The sequence below is a fragment of the Ochotona princeps genome, chromosome 12 (genome assembly GCF_030435755.1).
Source record: "Ochotona princeps isolate mOchPri1 chromosome 12, mOchPri1.hap1, whole genome shotgun sequence".
Taxonomy (NCBI): domain Eukaryota; kingdom Metazoa; phylum Chordata; class Mammalia; order Lagomorpha; family Ochotonidae; genus Ochotona; species Ochotona princeps.
In genome coordinates this window covers 11,162,058-11,189,522 of record NC_080843.1, presented here as the reverse complement: position 1 = coordinate 11,189,522, position 27,465 = coordinate 11,162,058, and the positions used below count along the sequence as shown (strand labels likewise).

Here is a 27,465-nt window from a genome sequence, read left to right as displayed (position 1 = left end):
TTAATTTAAAATCTTGTTTTCAGTGGAAGGAAAATATGTGCTTATTGTGTTTTCTAAGTGCCATATGTTTTCGTTTTTGTTTTCAAAGCATGCAAAAACACTGACGGGGGGGCTGGGAGGAAATGCCTCGCCCTTTACCGCCCTCTCCATTTCTCTTGTCCCTGCTTTGTCTCCAGGAACCCCAGCACCTCCCAGAAGATCTTCAGTTGGAGGAGCACCTCCTGGTGCCCCTCGGATCACGTGCCATGTGTATTCAGCAGTAAACAGCTCCTATGATTACTGCTTCATTAGTGACAATGTGGGCCAATGCATGGCATTTATCAAATGGCATCTAAGGCTGGGAAGGCACACCTAATCCTCTTGTGGGTGTTTGCCAAGAGCACAAAAAGGGTAATGTATAGACACCGACTGCATTGTGCCTGTTCCCTCACTGAAGTCCCTGGTGGTCTGAAAACTTAGATGCAGAATACATGGGCTCCAGTAATTCACCACCGCAATAACAGATGTTCTACAGGCCAACTGTGCCTGCTCGGAGTGTAAACGTGTTTGCGTTTTAAACCCGCACTTGGGCTAACACATTCGCCCTCAATCATGGAAATCGTATGTAAATGTTTTGTAAAGTAGTAGTTTCCAAGGCAGATATTGAATTGTTTGTCCTTTAAAAACAAAATAAGCACATCACATACACAAACACACATGTGCTCACACCACACACACACACACACACACACGTCATCAGATAGGCTGAGCACTCCAGGTTCAGGCTCAAACTGGATTTCCTGGGGGCCCTTGGAGTTTTGTGTTTCCTCAAGTATTTGCAGCGCAGCCACCAGCTTGGGGCGGGCTGGCTCCAAGGGGTGTTGTGTGGAACCACTCTAGTCTCTGCTCTGCCAATTACGTGCCACTTTGTCTTGGTGCTATGATTGCTTTCTTGTGAGAGGGAAATTCCTCTTTCATCAGTATGGATGCACTGTTTTCAGGCACTGCCAGCCGCTGTGTTGCTGTGTCAGTCATCCTATGAGGGCCGGTCTCGGGCGAGCAGGGCTGACGACCTGGCTTCCGATTGGCCGGCCGCGGCGGGGAGGGATTTGTCTGAAGGAAGGGCTGCCGCTTACAGCAACAGAGTTTAGACTGTCTTTGCTTCATCATCTGAAGGTAAAATTTTCCAGATACGGCAAACGGCGCGCAGAGTACAATAAACAGGGGACGGGAACTATTTACACGGACGTTTCTTCCTCGTGATGCGGCGGAGAAGCCTCGGCCGCTCGGTTCTGCCAGATGTTCCTGGGGTTACTGTACGTGGAAAAGACAGGCAGAGCTAAACAAGGTAGGAGAACCAACCAACAACCCCCCCTCGTCTTTTTTTTTTTTTTTTTTTGAATGTTTAAAGAGTTTGCTGCAGTGTGCTGCATTCCTTGTGTGTTGCTTAGGGGAAGCCAGGGGAACTGGAATCCACTAATTCAAATGTGAGACTTGCTGGGGACCCTAGAGTTTTACGTAACATTTGGATTTCAGGAAAAGAAAAAAAAAAGCAATGGCAAAGCTAGAATCAATGCCGGCTGTTCCGGGTGAGGTGCGACATGGAGTTTTTATTCGAAGAATAGATTCATGTATTATCTTGAAACACACATTTGAAATATTCGAAGCATTCTTATTCCAGAAAAAAAAAATCTTTTTCACTTTGCTATCTGTCATTAGCTCCAGAAGAGAAAAAGTTTACCTTGATCCGATTATGTGAAAACAGACTTTCCAATTAAGACTGAAAGGGGGGGGGAAAAAACAAAAGCAAAGCAAAACAAAAGGTTTAATATTCACGGTTTGGAGGTTTGGCTGAAAATATGTCTACTTCTTGGAACTGAAGGAGCCCCCTAGCTCTGCAGTGCCATGGCCGAGTTTCCACAGCACACTACCGACCTGGGGAGGAGGGAGCTTTCTGGCAAGTTTTCCAGCCCGGGGTACCATGTTTACATTTCCTCTTCTGGCATGTCCGAGCCTTTGTCTGCAGCTTCAAAGTGGACCTGTCCGCCCCGAGTAAAGCTGGGTGAAGAATGCTTACTGCAATGATGTGATCTCCATGCATTTTTGATGAGAACACACGGCCAGCACAATGATTTCAGGAGCCAGCAGGCTGGCTTGGAAAGCCCGAGTTTTCCCTCTGCCCAGCCGGATCAACTTTCTTGCCGAGAAATGATGGAGGGGATTTATTTTTAACACACTTGGCCCCAGGGAGAAGGAAAAAGATACATTTGTGAAAGACTTCTCTCTGCCCCCTTTTCCGTTGTAAATTTCTGCCAGGCATGAGGGAACTGTGCTTTTTTGTTAGGCCTCGGAAGCATGTGTTTACAATAAATGTGTAACATTTTTAGAATAGTTAGCGAGCACTGAAGCGAAGAAAAAGCTCTAACTTGCCTAACCACCACCGCCACCACCACCACTGGAGTATGCGTGGAGGGACCCCCATGTCCCTTGCCGAGACAAAGGTTGAGAGAAAACATGTTTGTTGATTGGGGGGGTATATGTATTTGGGGCACAATAAAGCAGAGAGATACAGAGAGAGAGAGAGAAGGAAAGAGAAGGGGGGCGGGGGAGAGTCTTGTAATCTTTCAAACAGAGGAACTTTCTGGGGGATCTCCTGCTTATTCCGAGAGGCGCAGTAGAAGCACTGGTTTTCTACAAGGGCCGTGCCACGTCGATCCTTCTAGACTCACTGTTTCTACTTTCAAGGAGAAGTGCAGGACACTAGCCCAGAACTTCTGACGTCATCCCCCAACTATTTCTGCTGTGTGTTCTTTTATTCAAGCTGGTGGAGAGGAATATTTCTTTACGAGCAGGCCAGGAACATTCTCACTCCTGCTTGGCAGGACTGGAGTTATGTCTTCATATTTCAGCTGGTCGTTTGTGAATCCTGCACAAGTCCTCTCCAGCCCTCACCCCCACCGCCCCTAAATAGGACATCTTGTAACTTGCGTTTCGGACGACTGGGTCAGCACTCGGATCTGGCAGGGTTGCCCCGAAGCAGAAAGGGGAAGAGCATGGGTTTTTAATTTTTTTTTCTGGCCTAACTTCCCCTTGGTGCAGCCCAGCATTGATTCACCAGTGAACAGTCCCTGTGGTCGCAGTCCTCATTCTCCTAGAGGTCTGACTGAAGATCCAGGTTATGCTACCAAGTTCATGGCTAGCGATGGTGGATGGTGGGAATAGCTGCTTTTGTATGTATATTTTTAAAAGCCCCTCATCCTGGGACAGATGGTCTTTGGAAAAGAAATTACAGCATGATAGGTTGTGCATTCAGTGTCACAGGTGGCAACAGAGGGCGGAAAGATGAGGAGAAGGTTGCTGTTGGCTTGGGAGCCTGGAGAAAAGCGTTTTGGTCAGAAAACACGAGAGTTCTTGGGAGTTTCCAAAGCTGATTTGTGTCTCCCTCTGACTCCTACGTAGCTTTGAACAAGTGCTTCTCTCCATTTTTCTACCTCTTCCCAGAACTGAAAAATGTTTGCTCCACTCACCTTTAGCACTCTAGCATTTGGAGAGACCTTGACCTTGCACTGAAAAACACAAGTTGTTTGTCTCTTGGCACAATGAGCTGTTTAAAGTACAAAGAGCTCAAAGCTTGGTATTAAGAAACTGTTGCAAATACCTTCAGGTGTTGACATAGGCACATAGTCTGGGAGCTAAAGCCCTAAGCCCTGTTTTCTGCTCATGTACATTTGCTAGGGATATTTGTCCTAAGATCAACAAATATCACGTTCAAGGAAATCGCAGCAATATTGTTTCCATTTTTTTTTTTTTTTTTTTTTTTTGCCGTAAATCTACTGTAAGACGTTAGAGGCAGACCACTGCAGTGACGGGCCTTGCAGTGACCGAAACATTTAGTGCTGTTTTTTGCTCTGACTTTCCTAATGTATTTGTGAAAGTGGAATGGATAAGATAAGAACAAGGGAGAAAAACGTGCTTGTGAAATTACAGTGGTTATGTGTTTTCCTGGTTACCAGCCTGCCTTCTCTTGGCTAGTTGTTTTAATTTGCTGTTGCTATGGTGAAAACAAATCAATATCACATGGCTACCAGCCAGTCCCGCGCTTAGGGAGCGCCATAGAAATTCAAGATCAGGTATTCAAGATTCCAGGCAAGAATTGTGGAGAAGAGGATTTCAACATGCACTTCAGAGAATTCCTTATACTAGAATGAGTAGATTCAACCCAGCATGCATTTTTTTCTCTTCCTGTTAGCCTGCATGTTGGTACTGGGAACAAGGAAAAAAAAAAAAAAACACGGGAAGGAGGACTTAGGATTTGTTTACATTGGCCAGAACGATGAAGCACATTGTCAGTGTACAAGTAGGTAGGAGGACGTGGCAAGGAGTAAAGGATTTTGATTAATGAAAAGCTGTTATAACTGCGAGACATGTTGGTTGCTGAAAATATAATTTAAGGGTCTTTGACATCTCCAAGTACAGGTGCATATCAGAACTGGTGAGGACAGAAACAGTTGTCACTATCGAGTCAGGCTTAAAATGCTGGCAACTGTGGGTGGCAGGTGGGCAGTGGAGGTGAGGGCTGTTAGGGAAAGGTAGAGAGGTCAGAGCATCCAAGTCAAGAGGCAGTGGTAGATTAGAAGTCTGGCCAGGTGAGCACAGAACCCCAAGGGCATGGTAGAAGACAGGAGAGGACATTCCTCCCCGGCACACAGTCTGCCTGAGGCCCAACCCCCAGCGTAGCCAGTAAAGACAGGAAGCAGATGGGAAGAGACCCACAGGGGTCCTGAGTCCAGCTCACTTTTCTGGAATGGTGGACTCAGCTGGTGGGCAGAGATGGCCCTGCTGCATGGGGCAAGGGGCTCTGTGTTTCCTGCTTTGGTTCCTCTGCTAAGAACGAGGCAGGAAGACAGCCAGGCTTTGTAAAGCTGCTACAATACTCCATTTTTTCCCCTCCTCCAGTTTCTACTTAGCTGAGTTTTGTTTTTCTTTTTGAAATTGCGCACACACTGTTCGCCACAGCTGTGATAATATTCATAGCAAGGAGGCAAAGGTGACATGCGGCTGGGCTGCCACAGAGCTTGGATCCCAACTGCACAGCGCACAGTGCTGTTCATGCACAATAGTCCCTGCCTCCATCACTCAGCGTGGAAACAGGTGTGCAAGGTAAGGCCCCAGGGTTGCTGTGGTGAAGCTGGGCTCCAAGGTTGATGGACGGGTTTTCAACGGGCCTATTCCTGTCAAAATGGCAGGAAAACATGATAATGAGAGTGGATTCATGCTTCACCTTAGCGCTTTGGGACACATCGCATTGTGTAAGGTGTGCTGGGTTGGTATAGTCCATCAGTCAGTTAACCAGTGTTTGTTCTGCACCTCTTGGGTTTTCTAATTCTTGCTGTATTGTTAGAACATTGAGTCTGTTGGCTAATACCTGCCTATGTGAGTGTGCATGTGTGCAAAACTGAACAGTGCAAAATTCTGTCTTTCCAGACTTTAATGGCAACACTATTGGTGAACAGGTGTTTAGCACTGTTGATCACCAAAGTCAGATGAGGCTTGCCACAGTTTGGGCTTTTTTTTTTTTTTTTTTTTTTTGTGAGAGAGAAAAACAAGAAAATAAATTTTGAGCTTCAGATATTTACACGTACATACTTTCTTCGTGTCTGTTCTGTTTCTCATTAGGAGTGTGTGTGTGTGTGTGTGTGTGTGTGTGTGTGTGTGTTTGTAACAATATAAAGATGCAAGAAGAGAGAGAACGATGAAAACAAAATCTAAAAAGGTTAAAGATGACTGAGAGCAATTAGCGAGACTCAGCAAGTCGAGCTGCAGCTCTGGAGTGGCTGGGGAACACGGGCCAGCCGCTGAGAAGGCCTCACGTGCCCGTTGGGTAACAAAAGCAAGTGTGAGTCCTCTCCCACATTTGGGAGCCGCAGTGAGATCTTCTCACAGTCCCCAACTGCACAAACAAACCCGATTCCTGACCCCGCAGGATCACGCTCCCTTCTTTTTCTTCCTGAAAGCAGTTACTTTAAAAAAAAAATCCTTTTTTTTTTTATAAAATGTGAAATTCTGATTTTATTTTTTTTTTCCGTGCATCACAATTAGCATGGCTTTTCTGGGCCCATTTAGCAGAAAGAAGAGGGTGAGAGGGTGGCTTAAGGGATTCTTTTTGGGGCTGGGTCTTGGTTAGCAGATGGACAAGTTCAGGGAGTTACTTGCTGTCCTTTGGCAGTGGAAAGGGGGAGGAGAGAAGTGATGCTGGGGAAGCTGGTTTGGTCCCTATCCCTAACAGTTTGTTAGAAAACAAGATACTGATCAACAAGAAAAGACGTAAGCACTTTAATGCCTAGAGCGGCTTCATTAACATATGTGTGGTTCCTGCTGTTGGCTTTAGAAAGGCCTTTCTCTGGCTTTATCTCGGTGAAGAGTTCAAACCCAGAGTGGGATCCTAAAATTAGGGTACTCTGGCAAGGGTGTACTAGGGGGTGTGTTAAAAGCTATGCTGTAAAAAGTTCTGCACAGTTATTTTGCTCAGCTTTTAGTTGACTTAAATTTGGGGACATGGTCTGGATGCTCATCTCCTGTCCCCAAAAGCTTTCTCAGACAGGACCCCATGTACATTTAGATCGGACCTTTGGGCCCATGGGTAACCAAGATGTCAAGGCAGAGTAAGAGGGGCTGGTTGACATCCTTCTCTGAGGTTCGATGACCTAGAAGGAATTGGGGGACACAACTCTGCCCTGACCCCACACCCCAGACTATCACACAGCGGTGAGGTACGTCAAGAATGTAAATTTCATTAATCATTGTAAATGATCTGAAGGCCTGGGGATAAATCTAGGTCAATAATGAATTATAGTTCCAAGGATTCCATTTTCCCATCATCTCATGGAGTTTGCTTAAGGCTAATAAAACAGGGGTGAAGAAATTAACATTTTTGAGACTGTGTGTTATGTACCTGGTGCTTTACACAGATCAGTTTGAATCTAGGAAGAACGGGAAAGCCCCCAGCTGGTCTGAAGAAAAAAGGAACACTCTGAAAGGCTGCACAGCACCCTCGAACAGCCCCCCACTGCACTCGGCAGAAGCAGTGTCCACACTCAGGTCCGTGGTGCTCCAGATGCTGTGGACAGGGGATGTCATGTTTGCAAGTGAACAAATAAAATGTAAAAATGAAAGCTATGCATCTGAAGAAATAAACAACAGCTCAAGGGGGCAGCAGATCAATTACTTTGGAAGTCCCGCTCATACAGTTTAGTTTACATGGAATTAGATACTCGTGGTAACTTCTTACCTGCACATGTCATTTCCGTTTTTGTATCATCTTTTTAAATATTCACTAATGTCCCTTACCCCCCATGTTACACATAAGTTACAACTGAGTCAGAGGATGTTAAGAGATGTCATTAGCCAAACAGAAAGTTAGGCCTCATGCCTGCAGGACTCCTGCCTGTGATGTTTAAGGAAATGAAGGAGGTCACACTGCAGCCTCCCTTGGAGTTTTCTCATAATGGATGCTGCACAGTCAAATAGAGCCGAACCCTAGCAATTTTGGGAAAATAGTTTATACTAATTAAGATATTGGTTGTTTTATTTTTACATTTATGAATTTCTGGTGTCCTAAATGCAGGCTACTCCAGAATCACACTAAAAGTATTGGTGAGGCATATATTATGCAGATGAGTTACTACCTGTCATTTTACATGTTCAGAGAGTTCAGGGAAGTAGAACTGCATTAGGGTTAATGTAATGGGCTAAGGCTTTGTGAGGGGACAGATACTTCCTGTGGTTCTCAGTGGATAAACTCTGGGTCAGCATTTCTAATGTGGGATGTCTACACCCCAGGCCAAGGGCAAGCTTATTTACAAAGTAAGGAAAGGGAATCTTTAAGCTTATATATTATTTAGCATATCCTTTTAAAATGTCGATTTTGATGTATGTTTGGTAAAGCATAAACCCCATGTTATGCTAGTATACCATTTATAAATAAATAACCATTCTTATAATGGTTGTTTCTGCTTAAAAATATGTATTTTTTTCTGATGGGAATGTGTGTCCAGGAAGTCTGGATGTCAAGTGTGGTATAGGAGATAGTGAGAGACTTGACATTGGAGATGAGGGAGCCATTGGAAAACATCTGCAGTATTCCAGTTATGGTATAGAAAGGTGTCGGATCAGCATGGCTGTGTGAGGATGGGGGTCACAGAGAGAATCTCAAGGGCATCTTGAAGCAGGTGACAATGTCAAATGACAATGTCAAGTGACATGAGAGCATCTAGCAAGAGAGAGGTTCAGAAAATTCAGACAGAACTGGGAGTAAACTCAAAAGGGATCTACCAAAGAGAAGAGAGTTGGGGAAATGAGAGAGGTGATGAGCTTTTAGCTCTGCAATTCATGTTCCTACCAGTGATGAGACATCTAGATGGAAATATCCCCTGGACATCTGACAATGTGGAGTATAGGCCCTGGGCAACAAAGGTAAGCTTGAAACACAACTATGTGCGTTGCAGTTAAAACCATGGGAGTGCATGACCCCATGGGAGAAAGAAGTCCAAATACAAATGGAAGATGACAAATAGGGGCTCATCCGGAAGAGAATAAGAGTTATCAATGAAACAGGAAAGTAAATACTCACAAAGGGTCCAAATGAGTAACTAATTACTAAGTATTTTTACAATGAGTAACTAATCTCACATACATCATGTCCCAAACCTTCATGATTTCCATGGGAGGATAGTACAGCCTCCTCCATTGGACTATTCTGCTGGTTATAGTCTGTGCTCTCTGGCAGAAGTCTCTGGCAATGATACTTTCAGAGGCAGATATTGATTCAGGGTCATGCTGAGAGCCACAAAATATAAGGGAGATAAAATAACCTTCGTAGTAATATCTTATTTGCAGCTGATTTTTAAAAATAGATTTTCACTAATAACCAAGCAGAACATTTGAAACCAATGATCATCAAGACTTCAACATTCGTCTCGAAGTACATAGACTAGTAATGTTTCTGGTTAGAACAGTAACTTGAAACATTATCACTAGGCTCCCTCAAGAGTGAAAATGCTAGGGGCTCATCTGGAACGCTCTAAAATCCAGCAGGTGCAGGTTCTTGTGAGGATGTGGCCTGCACCCATCTCTGAGCACAGCAGGCCTGTCTCACACCAACGCTACTTGAGTGGGAGGCACAGAGCCAGAGACAGCAGCAGTGTCCTGCAGTTGAGTGGCCACCCATAACCCTGCCGCGGGTCTGTAACTTCTGCGTGGACACAGGCCTTTACACATTCCCCATGATGCTTGGCTTGTAGTCCCTAGGAGTAGCTGGCATGCTTGTTTATGCATCTGTTGCAGAGAAGCATTTTTTTCTAGGAAATATGTGTGATCTAAAACAACCCTGTATTCCTTTTCTTCCTGCCCCTCCCCTTAGTAGTGATTCTCTCTGGAGTACAGGAGTTTGACGGAGTCACCTCAATCCTCACATCTTCCAAGCATCAGTTCTGGGAACTTTCACCCATCCATTCATTCCCCTTACATGCAGATTTGCTGTTCTTCTATTCTTCTCTTCAGAGAACAGGAAGAGGCCCAAGGAACTGTTGCATTTGTTTAAAAATGCTGACTTTAAAGGCACATCATCTAAATGGAGGCATTATTACAAGAGTTCGTTCCAGTGTGATGCTTGGGCCTGATGGTAGGCAACCCAGACCCTGCTGGCAAGTCTCACATCTGGTGTTCCCCCATCTGTCCTCCCCTTGGGTGCTGCATTTGTCTGTGTGCACCACACGTACCCCGTTTCCTAGAGGCAGGAGCGGAGCTAAACTGATTTAGAGGAAGTTGTCCCTGTTCAGATGTCCATTTAGTCTGTTCACAGATGGTCAGTATTTTTATGCATTTTTAATTCACCAATAACCTTTTAGGAATGAAAAGGAACAAATGTTTATGGAGTTGATTGAGCGCCTACTATATGGCAAGCTCTCTGCTGAGAAGAGCTTTATGCCCATCAATGGAGTGAAAGCTTTTCCGGAAGAAAATGAAGCTCAGAGGGATCAAGTTCCCTGCCAAAGTCACATGCCACTCAGCGAGAGCACAGGGAGTGAGGCTCATGTGGTTATAGCAGGCAGTCCCCCAGACCCTGTCGAGCTGGACTCCCATTGCAACCCAAGGACACTTGCTTTAAATGAACTGCCCCCCCCTCACCTCCCCCAGTGGCAAGTCCTAGAAGCAAGACTTGCTACATCGTTACACAGAACAGGAAGATCCAATCACTGGCATCTTGTGCAGGCATGAATCCAACTGTAGCTGAAAAGTCCCTCCTTTCAAAGGAGACTCCGTAAGTTGAGAAGGGATGCTGCAGGCATTGTATCCATCATTTGTCATGATTTCTTGGCCTCTCCCTGATTCTTGAATCTTGCATGTGTGTGTATGCCTGAGTGTATACCAATATGTGTGTTGGATGTAACTGACAAAGCTGTGTGGATCTCAGCTGCTGGGTACTTTGAATAGTTATCATAGGTCAGAGTTTATTGTTAATGTACTCTGTGACTTTGCTACCTGGTTAGAATATTTAGAAATCCCTTTTCTTCCAGTTTCTTTTCCTGGGTTGCGCTAATTTCTTTTATAGGATTTTTATTTTTATTTTTTGAAGGACAGAAGGAAAGAGAGAGATGAGACAGAGAAAAGGATCTTCCGTCTGCTGGTTCACTACCAGAAGAACAATAAGACAGCGGTGGGGGGGGCCAAAAATCCCCTTCTGGTCTCCCACATGAGTAGCAGGGCCATCATGTGCTCTTTCCCTAGTGTGTTAGCAGGGAGCTGGACAGGAAGCAGAGCAGCTAGGACTTGAACCAAGCACACTGGTATGGTGTGCCAGTGCCACGAAGAGCTGCTTAACCACTCCACAACAATGAAGGTCCTAGCAGTATTGCTTCTTTCACTGGGACCTCTGCGTTCTCTTCTGAGTGTCCAGTGATTCTTTTCTTTAGCTGCTCAAGAATTTTGCTGTCAGCTCCCCCATCATTCTCTTACTGCAATTCCCTTTAGTTCTTTCTCTGCCTGATTTCTTTTCCCACATTCTGATCTGTCTTCTGAGGCTGTACCTGCCATCCGGATGTAATAGTGCACATTGGTGGCTGCTGTTTCTGGAGTTCTCTGCAGATCTGACTCAGAGTGGGCTGGGGTGGTGGGGGAAAGGAACTCTCTTTTCTCCTTCCTAAGCCATCCTAGAACCCTAAACTTTCAACTTCCTGGCAGCCACCACAAAGCCCCACCCCCTCAGGAAACAAAACAAACCTTATCTCTAGTTTCCCTGTTTCTTTTAAGTTGCCTGGTGCAACCAGGCTGCAATTAAGAGCCAGGATCAAAGAAAGAAGCTGCCTCTGGGGCTGCTGGGACAGCAGAGAGCTTGAGTCTTAACTGTTTGCTTCCCATGGACTTGCTCCTTCAGTGGCTTCTCAGTTGCCCTGGGAACTCAAGCAAGCACTTGCTGAGTGGTTTGCATGGGAAGATACTCTGGAGTTGGTGGAAGGACTGCTTCCACTACACAAGATTCTGATGGTGCCCCTTGTTTGGGATCCATCCAAGCCACAAACGTCACAAACGTGCAGGCCTCCAGGGGATTGTCTGCCATGGTTCCTGTCCACTCCTCTGCCCACAGCCTGATAGGCAGTTTTGAGCTGGTATATGTCTTTTCCCATTGACCCAACAACTGTGAGCATGTGACAAACACAAGCCATAGCACGCTGATAGAAAATTAATTCTGCCTCATGCCAAAGTGCAATGTGACTCCCATGACCTTTACTCTTTATCCTTGTTCAGGCCTTGGAATATCTCTGAGCAGGCAGAAGTTCTCTGCGGCAGGCAAGACCCTTAGTATATTTAATGGTGTCAAGCTTCCTCTGACAAGACCAGCCTAGCATGTCCTTATTCAGAAAGCAATACTTTTACTTATATCACCAAAGGCACCCTTGAGTTTCCTGATAGTTTTGCCATGTTGTTAACCCATGGTGGACTCATGTTGAACTTTGATCCAGCTAGGATGAAAATAGAAGTGAAGCTATCTACTTCAACTTTGACCGGGCCTGGGCATAGTAGGGGAAGGTGATGGATGAAGTTGAAGTTGAGGGAGAGTGGCAGCCACCTTCTACGACCACATAGAGTGTAGATGGACAAATATGACCATGTTGAACACTGGCTTCCAAAATGATTCACAAGGACCCTAGTCTGACAAACAGATCAAGATTTAGGCGTGTGTGTGTGTGTGTGTGTGTGTGTGTGTGTAAACGCACCTATAGAGATGGATAGATGAAAATATATGGGCATACTTGTGCAGTTTGGGTAACACACTCAGGTAGCTCTCAGAGACAAACGACCTGCTTGGTGATTCCTTTTCTATCTTTTTTGGCTTCAGCAGAGAGGGGGATCATTTTAGCTGCACTGCTGGGCCCTTGGTTTCTCTCGGGGCTCTCTAGGCAGAAAGCCACCAGCAGATGCCAAGGTTGCTGAAGGAGCTAATGAGTCCCAGCTCTACCCCAGCGGGCTGCACTGCCCTGCCCTCCTCCTTCGGAGCCCAGAGTCCAGGAAGGCTTTTCTCCCTCCGTTCCTTGAGGCCTGCTCAGGGACATCTTGAGCAAACAAAGGGAGGGTGCGAAGGGCAGTGAGCCATACCCCTACTAGGTGGCCTGGCCTTGTTGGGAGAACTCTCAGGTTGATAGTTAACCAACGGATTTGCAGGTCCCTGTTCTATCAGACTCTGTCCTCCTTGCTCACTCTTTCCACTGTTAGTTTTATTAATGGCCTATGAACCCAGCCAACACTCTTGGTCATGTGAAAATTTACCTTTTTCATCAAAACTGCTGATTTTCCAGATGATAACTAAAGAGCATAATTTTTCCACCCTCACCTCGGGGTGAAATATATGTTGTGTAACCCAGAACCACTACATAATGGATCAGATAAAGTAGTTGGGGGTGGTGGTAGTGTTGAGTATTTTTGGAAATCTTTAAGTTGGATAACACCCGGCCCTTGAAAACCATGTAGTTACTGGAATCCAGATGAGCCCTCTTAGCTGGCTCCACGTCGGGTCTTGAGTTAATTGCTCTGTGGCTGTGGATTGTTATTTGATGTTCCGATGGATGTGTTCCTTCCAGTTTGATAGATTAGCAAAGGAACAAGGAGGAATAGTGCTGACGGGGCCTGGTGCACTTGATCCGGGCAGCTCAACAGAGTCCCTCTGTCGAGAGGGGTCAGGGCTGCTACAGTCCAGCTATCCTGGGGGCCCAAGGGATGTGGCACAGGAAGGCCACACCCAGGGTGGTGTGCGTTTCCCTCACAGCTTGGCAGAAGCCAGCACATCTTGGAATTGTGAAACCCTCCATCTTACTCACTGGTTAAAAACAGAAGAAAAGAAAAAAAAAAGCCACGGAAAATCAAAACCATATGTTCAATACAGTATCAAACGTCTAGCAAGCATGTGGCTATTAAAGAATAACCGTGGCACTCTTCACACGGCGGAGGCCTCGCATGTGGGAACCGGGGCGGCACAGTCCTGGCCGAGGCGTGAGGAGGCCCAAGCAGGGCCATGGCGTCCTCCTCCACACTCGGAATGGCTGCGGCTGGAATCCTTCCAGCTCCCAGCCGCACAAGCAGCAAGGGAATGGCCGCTGGCGGACTTAACTCCCCTCCTCTGGAAATTAGAGACGTTCCTCCTACACCCAAAATGACTCCCCGCACATACGTGTTCCCTCCACCCCCTCTGCTTTGAAATGGCATTTGCAGCCGGAGAGGTTTCTGTTGGGCTGCTGGGCCAGAGCAACGGAAGCAGCTGATGGAAAATGTGGCCGTTGAGGGAGGGGAGCAGCCTGGGCCTGGAGCAGGGCTGGAGAAGGCCCCTGGGGGAGCTCCCTGGCCCCGCTCAGGTTTCATTCATCTAGGGGTCGGGACACTCAGTCGGATTCCTTCTGTCAAACTCCAGTGGGCTGGACACTGAAACTTTGTGGCCTTTTCTATCTTTAATAATAATATTAATAAAAATCATTAAAAACCTAGCTGAGTACCGGACACAATACAACCTAAAGGGAAAGCTAGTGGGAACACAGCATGCTTCTCTCCTTGCCCTTGGATGTCCCCCAGCGGGTCTTTGTTCCCACCCATGCCCAGCACCACTCAACATCCCAACAGCCAGCTGGGCATCCTGCCCATGGGACATTAATGTGTCACGCTTGAATCTTGAAAGGAGAGGAAATCATCCATCTTTAATAACAGCGATGATGATGGTGAATGATAATGGTTGCTTTGTCAACGTGTGCAAAACATCTCTCTTCTTGTTTTTGTTTCATTCTATGGCAGGGCAGTTTTGCTTAAAGGATTTACAGTGGCTCTTTGGCAATGGAGGTGGGTGGAAGGAAGCAGGTTCCTGGGTCTCACATGATATCTCCCTTTGCCTTTCTTGCCATGTAGACCCTAAGTATCCGTTAGTCCTTTTAACTCATGGGAGTGCAGACCTGAAAATAATGAAGTGATGCAGGGTGAGTGGGAGGGCTAGGGGGATAAGTGTGGTGACAATCCAAAGCTCACAGGTCATCAAGCCACTTCTATCTTGGGCTCCCATGGGTGGCAAAGCTACCCAGTGGCTCAGGGCTGTGCTTCCCCCGTGTGCATTAGTCTAGGTGGTCTTGCTTTGTGAAGCGTTAGTGAGACAGAGTGCAGGAAGTGTGAAAGTGCTATGAGGGGCCGATGTTTGACAGGAAGAGTCCCACAATATTGTCCATTGAATTCTGACGTTCTCTGCCAGGGAAGAGGTGTTCTGCTTAATAAAGATATTTTTGGCTATTGGAAAAAAAAATTACAGCAGGAAAGTATTTTTCAAACCTTCTCTGTTCCCTTCATCCTTGTGAAAATAATGCCTTATGTGAGGGGTGCCATGTGATCACAATGCCACAAGGTGTCTACGGGTGCCCTGTGATAACTGCTGTTGGGAAGGCTTCCTGAAGAAGGCAGAATGAGACGAGCCTGATTGTAATGTGTGCTCTTGGGCAGCCTTGCCATGTTTCTTTGTGGGTTTCCATGGAGAACAATGAGTGTGATCTAGGGGAACTTGGCCTTAATGCACTTGTGCATGGACTTGAAGGCCATGCAGTGGACTTCCAACTCCATTCAGAATGCAGCAGGGAGCAATGACATGTTTGTGAGCACGTGAGGCTTGAGGATAGACACTGCTTGCACTCTGTGAAGAGTTCATCCTGAGAACTACAGGTCTCAGGTGCCTGATGAAGGCCTGAGCTGCAGTGGTGGCCATGAGAATAGACCTTGGGGGTTGCAGATGCAAGGAGCGACTTGCCTGAACATGTGGGCTGGGTTTATCCAGGCCACAGGAAAGGGAGGGCATCAGGACTGACCCGCCTAGGGGAAAGTACCCAAAGTAAGGTGCAGGAGGGTAGGGGAAGAGTTTAAGTTTGGTTCTGGTCATTAGGATGCAGATGTGAAGTTGGACTGTCCTCGCCCATGTGCAGGTTTGGGCCTCTGTAGTATGCTGATCTGGCATATATTTGGGATTTCCTTTATGGAGGACTGATATTGAAATAGTAAAAGGAGTTGAAATAGCTAAGGAAGCAAGAATGACCTAAAAGAATGACTGATGGCACAGGCGTGGGTGGGGGGAGAGTTACTTACATTCAAAGGTATTTTCTAAGGGAACATGTGCTGACAGCACAGAGAAGACCAAGGGATTTTCGAGTTCACTTTGCAGAAATTGTTAGCCTCGTGACCACTCTCAGGACTTACGATCTCTGAGAAGGAGTGACGTTCTTTACGAGATGCTAGATTAGAGTTTCCCAAAATAAGGTGATCAGGTGAAGTAATACCAGATCCCAAAGAAAGTTCAGTAAAGTTGAGGACATGGCCTGGCAACAGGATGCGCCATGATTAACATGGCATCCTTGGTCATTGGGGGAAGGCTTTTTGGAAGAGTACTGAGCTGGAAGCCACACTGCTAGACACAAGAGGAGTGGAAAGTGAAACCATTCAGAAGGGAAATGATGACTGTTTAAGGCTATATAAGGAGGGATGGGTTCTCCTTTGCTTCTGGAAGCAGAGAGGAAGCAGGATTAATGTAAGGTTGTTGAGGTTTGAAGGGGTGCTGGGCTGGCAGATGGTACCTGGTGCTCCTTGAAGCTCCTGGAGGCTGCTGGAGTTGGATGGACTGGGGCCACTAAGAAGAAACGGTTTTGGAAAATTTGTAAGAATAGGGCTGATTGGGCCCGGCGGCGTGGCCTAGCGGCTAAAGTCCTCGCCTTGAAAGCCCCGGGATCCCATATGGGCGCCGGTTCTAATCCCGGCAGCGCCACTTCCCGTCCAGCTCCCTGCTTGTGGCCTGGGAAAGCAGTTGAGGATGGCCCAAAGCTTTGGGACACTGCACCCACGTGGGAGACCCGGAAGAGGTTCCTGGTTCCCGGCTTCGGATCGGCGCGCATCGGCCCGTTGCGGCTCACTTGGGGAGTGAATCATCGGATGGAAGATCTTCCTCTCTGTCTCTCCTCCTCTGTATATCTGACTGTAATAAAATGAATAAATCTTTAAAAAAAAAAAAGAAAGAATAGGGCTGATTCTGTTGCAACAGGAAAGGTGAAAGACATGAGACCAATTGAAAGGAAGTTGGTGAGTTCATCTTGAAATGCTTCTCTAGGGAGGCTCCCAGAGGCCTTGGCCTTGGCATGAATTCTGCTGCAGTCAAAATAATGGCCGTGAGAAGAGACCAGTGTGCTTCATCGATCTCCATTACTAATGGAAGCTGAGCTTTGCACCATGATAGGCTTAACTAAAAGACAACAAGTGCTGCTGCTTTCCGAAGTGCCATGCAAATATTATTTGTTGTACTTTCGTTATTTCATTACTTCCCTTAGCTTCTTTCTTTCCTCCCACTGAGCTTCAGCAAAGGGTTATTCATGAGCCTAGCACCCTCCTTTTAAATAGCAAAAACTGCCAATAGAAATGTCGCATATGGAATATTTTAAATGTCTCTTTGTTGTAATAGTCCCCATGCATTTTAAACTTGACTCAGTGTCTGGCAAGTAGTAGATCCTCAATAAATATTTGTGCAGCATGATTGAATGATTGGAGTGTTCTTTTGCTGTTGATAACTGGCAGAGTCATGAGTCTTACAGAAATCCATAGTCCAGCATCCACCCAAATAAGCCTAGAAGTTTCTGTTATGATAAAAACACAATGCAATTTTTCCCTGGGAGCAAACATATTTCTGCAATGTCATACTTTGGTGCTAAAGGGAGGCTATCTAACCTCCAGTCCCTTCAACCAGGGATTTTGTTTTTTATTTATTTAAACTTCAGAGGGGAAGTTTGATTGATGGAGGAAATGAGCAGAGAGAGACTGAAGTATGAAATCCCTGAACTCGGTGTTGTCTGGAAAACCCTAACTTATAAGAGGCTTCAGTTGCTAATTTTTATGAAATAGATTCTGGTTATGTTCATCTGCATGAAATATACAGTGCATCTCACAAAATGGATTGACCTATTTCTTCACCCCTGAGGCCCACTTGAAAACTCGATAAGAGACAATCATACCCACAGCCAAAGCCAGGAGATTTGTAACTCCTGGGACAAGGTCACAGAAAGTATTATATTCATTTCTCTACCCTTCTGCATCCCCAGGACGAGAACGAGTTATATATACTTTGCTTCTACACCCACTATAAAACTTGTTACTCCAATAGCTGGTTCCTTGGTTGCATAAACTCTTGGGAAACTTGTTTTTTACAAAAAAGGCTCCTAGACATTAAATTCTTAGGCAGTCAAGGGTGGATCCTGGAATCTAAATTGTTGTAAGAATGCCCAGTCGGGGAGAAACAAACTGTTCCCAGAGCTCCTGGCACAGCGATTGGAAGACCCTTCAACTTCTGGTTTTGCACAGACTTCGGTCTCAGTTTCCCCCTTTAAAATGGCAGTAAAAATCCCAATTCTCTGCATCATGATTGGCATTGATGAAGTCACCTATTCAAAGGGCTTTCTTCCCCGTGAGTGACACATGTGAATCATATGTATGCATGGAGTGCTGCATGACATTTCCATACATGCACACTTGGTGCGACAGTCAAATGCAGATAAACGTTCTCTGTCTTCTTGAGCCCTTTGTGGCAAAAGCACCGACAGCTCTTTTTCTCTGCTGGAATGTGAAGTGTCCAGCACATCGTCCTGCCCACAGTAACCCCAATGTGCAGCAGAGCACGGGGACTTACCTCTTTGTCTCCCTGTAACTCAGCACCCAGACCCAGCCTTTTCCTATGCTGCTCTCCGTCCCGCTCTCCCTGGCCTCTGATAACCACCATTCTGCCTTCAACTTCCTTTAGACCCACTTTTTAAAGACTCACATTTCTAAAACAAGGATAAAGAAAACGTCATATAATATGCAGAATAAACAACTAGTACCTAATAATTAAGAAAATGCTTCTCTAGAGGGAACATGAAGCTGTTAGACAGTAACCCACCAGTTAATGCTACAGACCCTACAAGCAATTCCAGAAAGAACTGGAATGTCAACATGATGATGATTTCTACAAATTCAGAATATCATGTTGTCACTCACAGAGGCCTCATTGTGTTAGCAAAATGCAAGAAGCCTTTATGTGCTACAAAAGATTTTTATTCCAGGCTTTTGGAAAGGTTTGCAATTGGTGGGATGGTGAGACACTGGAGCATCATAGTGTTTCTGGGATGATTGCAACACAGCGGTGGTTGGAGGACAGGAAGGTTGTGCTACATTTGGAAAATTTTGTGTAGTGCGTGTTTGAAAATGGAGCACCTGAAAGAGCTCCACAATAGACCATGCCGTGAGCTGTTTGGGCGCAGCTGAAAGTGATTCTGTCCTCATCCAGGCTGTGTTTAGGTTGTTCTGACAGATGGTAACTGATTCGCAGTGGGACCAAATGCCTGAACTTAAACTTTGAGGATTAAATGAATCAATGAATGAGTGAATGAATTTTCTCTGGGGCAAAAAAAAAAAATATTCTTATGACAGCTGCCAGTTTGTTCTGTTGCTCTGGTCTCTGAAGGAGGTCATCTTCTTCGCTGCTTGGAGAATGAATACACAGGGATTGCTTCAAGGTGTTTCCTGGAGCCAGGCTGCCCTTCCTTCCTGGCCATGGTGACCCAGTTGACTGTGTGCAAAGACTCAGTATCACATGTTCCTTGCCTTCTTCCCTGCCCCCACTGAAATACTTTCACAAGTTTAGGTGTTTGCCCAAGCTCCAGGTCATGAGATCTGGGTCACACACAAACAGGAAAGAAGTGTTGTACAGAGTCCATTTGATCAGCACACAGGGAAAAATAAGGACAGAAAACTGAAAAAGGAAACTCAAAAAATAGAAGAGGGAGTACAAAGAGAAATGTATGATACCCTGGGATATACCAGTCTCAGGTATAGCTTACATTTGAGAACGATTTTTAGGTTTTTCTGAATCAGAGTCTGTCTATAAATCTTCAGATTGATTATGAATCATTTTCAAAAGGTTGCCTCCATCTCTGCCTCCAGAGGGTACTGGTGAAAGTCCAACCATGTCCCTGATACACCAGTGCTGTGTAGAGAAAGTGAAACAGTGGTGTTTGGTAGCCAGTCATCAAAGTAAGGAGTTAATAATATTGAGTCTAGGGGCCTCTGGTTAGGAGAAGCACAGCAAAGAAAAAATTCATGCCCTAACTCTCCATGAGCCCTGAGGAAAGGGGAGACTGGTGACGTTGCTGAATGAGCCGGAAGAACCTGATTGAGAACTTTCCACACTTCCATGCAAAACAGGCTATTCCAATATCAGTTCCCTGCACGCCTGGCTGACTACACTTTCAGTCCTCTGATTGGCTGTTATGCCTGCATTCTGATAGGTTGTTATCCCTGCCCTCTCTGGTTATTCTGGCCTCCTGGTTGCTCACTACTATCCCTACCTCTGATTAGATGTCATTCTATTCATCTTCTGATTGATCAGATCACTATCGCTTAGTTTTCAGAAAGGGGCTAATCAGAAACAGCCATTTTGTATATAAAACATCAACCCTGGCAAGCTTCTTTGGCAACTCCTCCCTTGGAGTCTCCTTCCAGACTCCTGTGGCAAGAGGTTTCTTGGTTTCAGTAAATCTCACTTTGCTCACTGTCGCTGCCTTTGTGGAAATTCTTCAGCGCGAGACAAGTGTTGAGATCATTTCATGGTCTTGCGACATGAAGACACTTGTCAGTCATACATGCACACATGCATATATCCATATATGGTCATAGGAATGGATGGCAAAAGCCAATGGAGAGCCCTGGGACTAATCCTGTTTGGATTCGTCCCTAATAATTAAGGCTTAACCTAAGAGAGGAAGGAGGGGTAGGCCATCGGATGAAGGCCAGCTGGACCTGACTCCAGCTAAATGGGTCTTGCATTGAGTCTAGAAGGATGTGAGGATTTAGATAACTGTGAAGAAGAGTGGAATACATTCCACAGCAAAGGAAACTGCTCAAACAAAAGCAAATAGGAGGAAATGGGCTCTCATTGTGTGCACACATGGTGTTCCTCAGAAAGGAAATTACTTGATTAAAAGAAATTTCCGATGTTTCCTAAAGCAACATGGGACGATTGGGCCTGTGTTCCTAAAACCCAGGGAAGGTGCCCTCCCCACCTCCCATCCCCGTTTTGGTGGAAGAGATGGGTAAGATCTTAGCAAACCTGCCCACATTCCAAACCTTCCAGAACCTTCACTTACAAAATGTGTGCTTTTGTTAAATCTCTTCCTTATGCTTCAGGTGTTTGGACCTAGGGTGAAAACAAGGCGAGGAGCAGGCACTTGGCACAATTGTCCTGATCTCTCTATAGCCAAGGGTCACCCCTTCCTCAGGGTCCACCATCACACAACTGATGCCTGGAGTTTTACTCTTTTCAGGGCCCTTCTTGGCTGCTTGGTGAAGGTCAGGCCCACGGGGTCCAGGTTCCATCCGCACGTTTACGAGGTTGCACCCAGACCCCATAGCTAGACAGCAGCGGTTCTAGTAGTCTCAGCAGTCATTATCTGCCACTTTCTCATGTCCTGACCATGACTCTTGATTTTGCAGAGTATAGCCTGGGGCCTGGTACTTGTCCTGCACCACACAGGAAACCCAGAGAAATTATCAGACCCTTCTAGGGTCTAGAAGGAGACCATACATTTCAATGGACGGATTTAGGCATGGGAATTCTCTGGGTTTGTGGAAGCCCTGAGAACAAGGCACCACACAGTCATTAAGCCATCTTGCAATACGAAAGGCTTGTTATTTTTTTCTTTATGTTGATTGATTGACAGTTTGAGTACAGTGAAGCTGGGATCTGTGGGCATGTTCCTGTAATTGGCAGGTGTTATGGAGTCATTTTGCAGTGATGTCATTCTCTGGTGCTAACGGAAGGTAAAATGCAAGCAGCTTAAGCAGGGCTCTGAGCAGGTGGCCCTTGCCCATCGCCTCTGCACAGCCACAGGTGTCACTGACTTGCCCTCTGACTCTACTTCCACTCTTAGAGCCTGGGTGTGAGCTCCAAGTATCACCAGCCCCATCAGTCCCTCCCATCTTCTGTCCCTGGGGACCGCCTGCTGCAGTGGCTAGTGGCAGGCATGGACAGTAGATGCAGGAAAGAAGGCAGATGACAAAACCCTGCTCTGTGGATATGTCAGTTTCATGGCAGTTTTGTTGACCCTGGAGGATAACTACTCAAGATCTTAGATTTTTTTTACAGGTTGCTCTTAGATTGTTTACTTGTTTGTCAATCACCAAATGCACAGTGAGGAACCAGCATCTGCCAGATGCTGTTCTGGGTTCTAGACTACAAGGACATGTTAGGCTGACTGCTGGAATCAGCTGGCTCGGTTCTAGCTCTAGCCAGTTGCAGCAGCAAAGTCCATAATGCATTTCCAGGAGAGAGGGACAGAAATTAGAGGGGGCACAGTGGTCAAGAAGGGCCGCAGTTAGGAGAGAGAGGTGAGTGTTGGGAATGGTTTTCAAAGAAGAGCTGCTCCAATGCTTGCTTTGAGGATGCACTTAACAACAAGCCAAGAAAGGAGAAAGGGTGTCAGCCTCTCTCCTCATTAGCATGTTTCTTCTAATTAGCTGCTTCTGAAGCATATCCAGTCTCATTCATAAAGAAAAACTGATAGGCTTCCTTCGGTGGTCTTTCCTTCAAGCTCGCTCTCTCCTGTCTCCCCTTCAAGGGAATAGCCCATGAATGAAGAGTCAGATTTGCAAGCCAGTAGCTTCATGTAGTTGCACGGAAACCAGGCTGTTTTATTCAGCACAGACCAGGCTGCGCAACGGAGACTTCTGTCTTCCGGCACCTGTCTTGTTTTGTCTTCACTCATCAAAAGCGACAGGATAAGAAAGAGAAAAAGAAGAGGGGGCAGGGGAAAGAAATTTATTCCTGGACAGAGGCTATTCCACTTACACTGTTGTCTTCCGCGGCGGTACCAGAGGCCAGGAAAGCAGACACACCCTGTTCCCAGGCTCAGGGAGACAGGACTTCACTCTGTCCTGCGGCTACTCTTGTGTTGAATTGTGGGGTCTCAAGATTCTTTGTGGTCCAAAGACTAATTTATGGGATTAGCTTATACAAATGCTTACAAAATTCCAGGGTGATTATTTGATTCTTTCTGGTTTGTTTGAAATTTACAATACACTATGTAGAGAAACCTACTTGTGAAATACTTGCAATCAATTTAATTTTTTCTTGTATTTTAAACACTAACTTGTATTTAAACTTGTGTAGCTGTCCTTAATCAACTCAAGCTGTAATTTTGAAAGCAACAAATTGAAAGACACAGAAAGCAAAGTAAGCTAGTGTCCAATAATACCAGCGAATTGATCCGGAAAGTTAAGGAAAATGTGTCACGCACTAAGGAAAGCACCGAGGCAAATAGAGACAGGTCAACTTATATTCAGGATGATTCCCCAAAACAGGCAAGTTGACTGAGAACCATACAACCTTGACTTTTTCCTGAATTAACAGAGCTTTTGTGCCTTTGTTTTACAATGTAGATCAACTGATAACATGCCTTGTTCCTCACTGACTTTGTAATCTCATTCTTTGCCACACATATAATGGCCTGTTTGTTTTGCTGCTGGCACACACGGGCCAAAGAATCAGACATTTGTTTCCCAGGGCTTGTTTTGAAGAAATCAGTTCTGGGTACATCTTTACACTGAGCAGCAAAACACAGGCTTGTCTGAGGTCTCATACCAGCTCTGCACTGGGGTAGGCTTGCATTTCCCCACAACTCTAGAAAATGAAATTGAAAGATAATAAAACTTCATTTCTATCTAATTACTGAGAAGCCTGAATTATAGACTATTCATAAAGATGCACAGTTTTATTAATTATAATGACATACAGTAATTTGAACTGGCCAAGGGTATTTTATCTAATAATGACCCCTAAGAAGCTCTTATTAATGAAGAGATAAGAATGATTTATAAGTGGTATTACAGGTATTTATAGCTAATGAATGGTAATGAAAGTCCTGAGAAATCTGGTCTCATAAGTAGGGTAAATACTCCCTTCAGAGTTATGTGAGGACTGTTAATTTCTTCAGCAAGCAGGCCCCCTCCAGCCTTTTATTTCATAAACAGTTCCAAGGTAAACTTTGCCGGCGAGCGTCACACAAGAGGATTCTGAGCCGTTGGTGATGGCTGTTGGCCTGGAAACTTGCTAAGGAGGAGTTTTTACGCGCCAGATCTAGACACACAGAGAAAACAGTCCGGGATCAATTAGTGATGCCTGGTGTGGACGGGAAATGGAGGGAGACCTGGATGGTAGACATTTGCTGCCCTGAACACAGGCCCTTCCAAATGGCTGAAATTCTCACCAAGGTCATTCTCAGCTTCCAGAAAACAGCAGCAAGTTCTGTGATGCTGTGGCAACACTCCGGGGTTTCTCCTTCTCCAGCTGTGGAGGATGCATTCTGCAAGAGGGGAAATCGTGTAACATCTGAATATGTCTGGCCCTTAAATTAAAATAATAATAATAATAAATCATTTGCATTTACCAAGTGCAAGTGTGTGACACTTTTATTTTTATTAATTTCTAAGAACAGAATCATTTTAGCTTTCTTTCTCCTGCATGTGATATTAAGGCAGTGGGAAGCACTGTTAAGCCGAAATGAACCTTCCTTTGAAATGGAACTTTAATATTTTATTTTAATTTTGTGCTTTAATTACAATTGTAGCTTTTGAAAGAGAGTGAGTAAATGCTTATTTTCTTCCATTAAAATGAATCTCAGATTCAGGATCTGTGTTCACATGTCCACACCCTCTTTCATTGCAGAGCTGAATCACAGGAAATGAGTAGGACAGAGGGAGGGACTGGAGCCGCAGTGCACCCACTGTGTTCTAGGCATCTTGATGGCCATTTTCAAAAACCTTTTTTTTTTCTAAATTAATACCGTCTGAGAGGTATATAGTATTGTGCCATGTTAGCTAATAAGGAAAGGCTTAGAGAGGTTGACCATAAGGTCTGGAGCTTAAATTGCAACCAGCCTTTAAAAACATCAGAAAGTTCTGTCTGGAGTTCAGAAGGTAAACAGATGCCATCAGCGCTAAATTTTCTTCTTTTATTTATTTCTATATAGATTTATGAGAAAGGGAGAGAGAGAGAATCTCAAATTTTACTGGTTCTCTCTACAAATAGTTCCAACAGTTAAGGCTGGGCCAGGCCGAAGGCAAGAGGCAGAAGCTGTTCTGGGTCTACCATGTGTCGGGGACCCAAGTGGTAGAGACTCCCAAGCTGCATCTGAGCAGAAAACTGCACGCAGCAGTGAGACCTAAACCCAGGCAACTGGATGTGGGATGTGGGCATTCCTACCAGTCACTGCCCAACGCCTGTCCCATGCCAACCTTTACACAGGACACTGGCAGTTACAATGTATGCATTAACTAGTAGGAATCTGCTCCCTGCTTGTGACCTGGGAAAGCAGTGATCAATGGCCCAAAGCCTTACGCTGCACCAATGTGGGAAACCCAGAAGAAACCTCTGATAGTCCTGGCTTTGGATCAGCTCAGCCCTGGCCGTTGCAGCCATTTGGAAAGTAAATCAGGAGATGGAAGATCTTTCTCTGTTTCTCCTTCTCTCTCTAGTTCTGCTTTTCCAATAAAAATAAATAAATAAATATTTTAAAATTTTATAGAAAATGGAATTAAATGATAAGTTTATTTTAAGCGACAAAAATTCTGAAAACCATGCATTCAGGGTATCCTTAAAAACTTCAGGGAAAATATATACTATAAAAACATTCCAACATTTTTTGCACCAAAATGAACTTAACTTTTCATTCCATCTTCCATGAACGTTTTGAAATTCCTTCATATATACATTTATATGGGCATGAATAGCAAATGCTTATTGCAAACCATTTTGGCTTTCTACTTAAAGAATGTGGTTGCTTATTCTTAGAAGTAGAAAATATTTGCAATCTAGAGGGGAGAATTTTAAAGAGGGACACAGACTGGGACGTGTATAATTCGATCAATAATGTGTGCAAGGAAGTAGAATGCCATCGTGACATTTCTTAAAGTTCGTTGAACTTCCGATTCAGAGAGGGTCTGCTTCTAACCACTGAGTGCGGATTCCTGTTTCCCAAACCCTCAGTTTCTGTGCTTTGGTGGGGGAGAGCAGTGAGGTTGACAGTGGAGAAAGGTTCCTCTCTGCGTCTCCGTTTTTATTAATTTGTCTTGCTGAATTTTTGACCCTGTGCAGAAAAATAGAACTATTGTAGTGAGCCACAGCACGACACAGATTCTGCCAAACGGCTTTTTCCTTCCTGCTGAAGGACACAGATACGGGCTTTAGGAGCCGGCTACCGTTGGCTTTATCACAAAGCCTGCAGATCTTCTTCATTTACTTATTGCTGTTCTGTAAATAGCACAGGCGATCATGAACTCAGTCACTTCTGGGGTCAACAATGAGGCAGATATTGATAATCTTAGGGAGAAAGTGTTGAGTCGCCTAAATAATCCAATGAGTAATTAGAATTTTTTCTTGCTTTACAGATTGACAGTCTGGAGACCAATTTGTTCGGTATTCATTATCAACCTTTGAAAGTTAATGAAATATTGTATTCTAGAAGCACTTTATTCACTGTAAAAATTCCATGTAAATGCCAGCTGAAAATATTAATGGCAATTGTATAAAAAAATTTAATTAAGACACATGAGAGCCTCAAGATTAACCAGCATGTCTCTTTAAAAGATGCTTCATTAAAAATAACAATATACTTTGTTTATTTTTAAGAATATTTACAAGAACAAACACTAAATCCTGGTTTAATGTTAATTACAGAAAAACCTACACAGAATAGACTTTCCCCCCTTTAAAAATGGTCTGCACCTCTCCTTTTCAAAATTCTGAATTGTCCTTTGATCACTTTAAAAAACAGATTTATTTATTTTTATTGGAAAGTCAGAGTTACAGGGAGGAGAGATAGAGAAGGATCTTCCATCTGCTGGTTCACTCCCCAAGTGGCTGCAGCTGAGCTGATCTGAAGCCAGTAGCTTCTTCTGGGCCTCCCATGCGGGTGCAGGGTCCCAAGACTTTGGGCTCTCCTCTGCTGCTTTCCTAGGTCACAATCGGGGAGTTGGATGGTAAGTGGAGCAGTGGGGACATGAACCAGTGCCCATATGGGATCCCAGTGCATACAAGGCAAGTACTTTAGCCACTAGGCTACCGTGCTGGGCCTTTTGATTACTTTTAAAAGCCAAACAGAATAGTAGAGATGCACAAAATATGGCACTGAAGACTGTATCAACTCCAGTATCATTAGCTATGGTCAAAAAGTTCATAGAAAAGAGAAATAAAAGATGCTTGAAAATCATGCATCAAATCCGGTGCGGTAACCTAGTGGCTAAAGTCCTCCTCTTACATGTGCCTGGATCCCATATGGGTACTGGTTCTAATGCCAGCAGCCCTGCTTCCCACCCAACTCTCTGCTTGTGGCCTGGGAAAGCAGTCGAGGACGGCCCAAAGCCTTGGGACCCTGCACCCGTGTGGGAGATTCGGAAGAGGCTCCGGGCTCCTGGCTTTGGATCGGCTTAGCTCTGGATGTTGCGGTTGTTTGAGGGAGTGAATCGGTGGATGGAAGATCTTCCTCTCTGTCTCTCTTCCTCTTTGTCTGTCTGACTTTCCAATTAAAAAAAAAAATAGATTCTTAAAAAAATAAATTCATGTATCATTTCAAAATTAATCAATTACATTTTGTATGGCAGAGAGACGGAGACAAAAAGCAAAATAAAGACAGAGATCTTCCATCTACTGCTTCATTTCACCCATTAAGCAGCCAAAAAGGAATTGAGTGTTGAACAGTGTTGCTTATTCCATATTTTAAATCACACTTTGAGTAAATGAAGTACTAGCTTGCTTTTCATTACTTTGTCTGAAACACCCAAGAGCTTCTTGGGAAAGAAAAGCAATGTTTCAGCCTGCATTTGGAGGTCACCATTCAGGACGAGGCAGCCTCT

General features: G+C 44.9%; 1 protein-coding gene across 6 annotated transcripts in view; it reads left to right on the top strand.

Annotated features, from left to right (window-relative positions):
• Positions 1–1,087: 1,087 nt before the first annotated feature.
• Positions 1,088–27,465, top strand: part of MBNL2 (muscleblind like splicing regulator 2) — a 158,144-nt gene continuing 131,766 nt past the window's right edge. Inside the window, exon 1 of one of the 6 annotated variants that reach the window (XM_036493444.2) lies at positions 1,088–1,327. The gene's annotated coding sequence lies outside the window, so the exon portion shown is untranslated. The remainder of the gene's footprint in view (positions 1,328–27,465) is intronic. The other 5 variants (XM_004577390.3, XM_036493446.2, XM_004577392.3 and 2 more) reach the window with 5 other exon arrangements.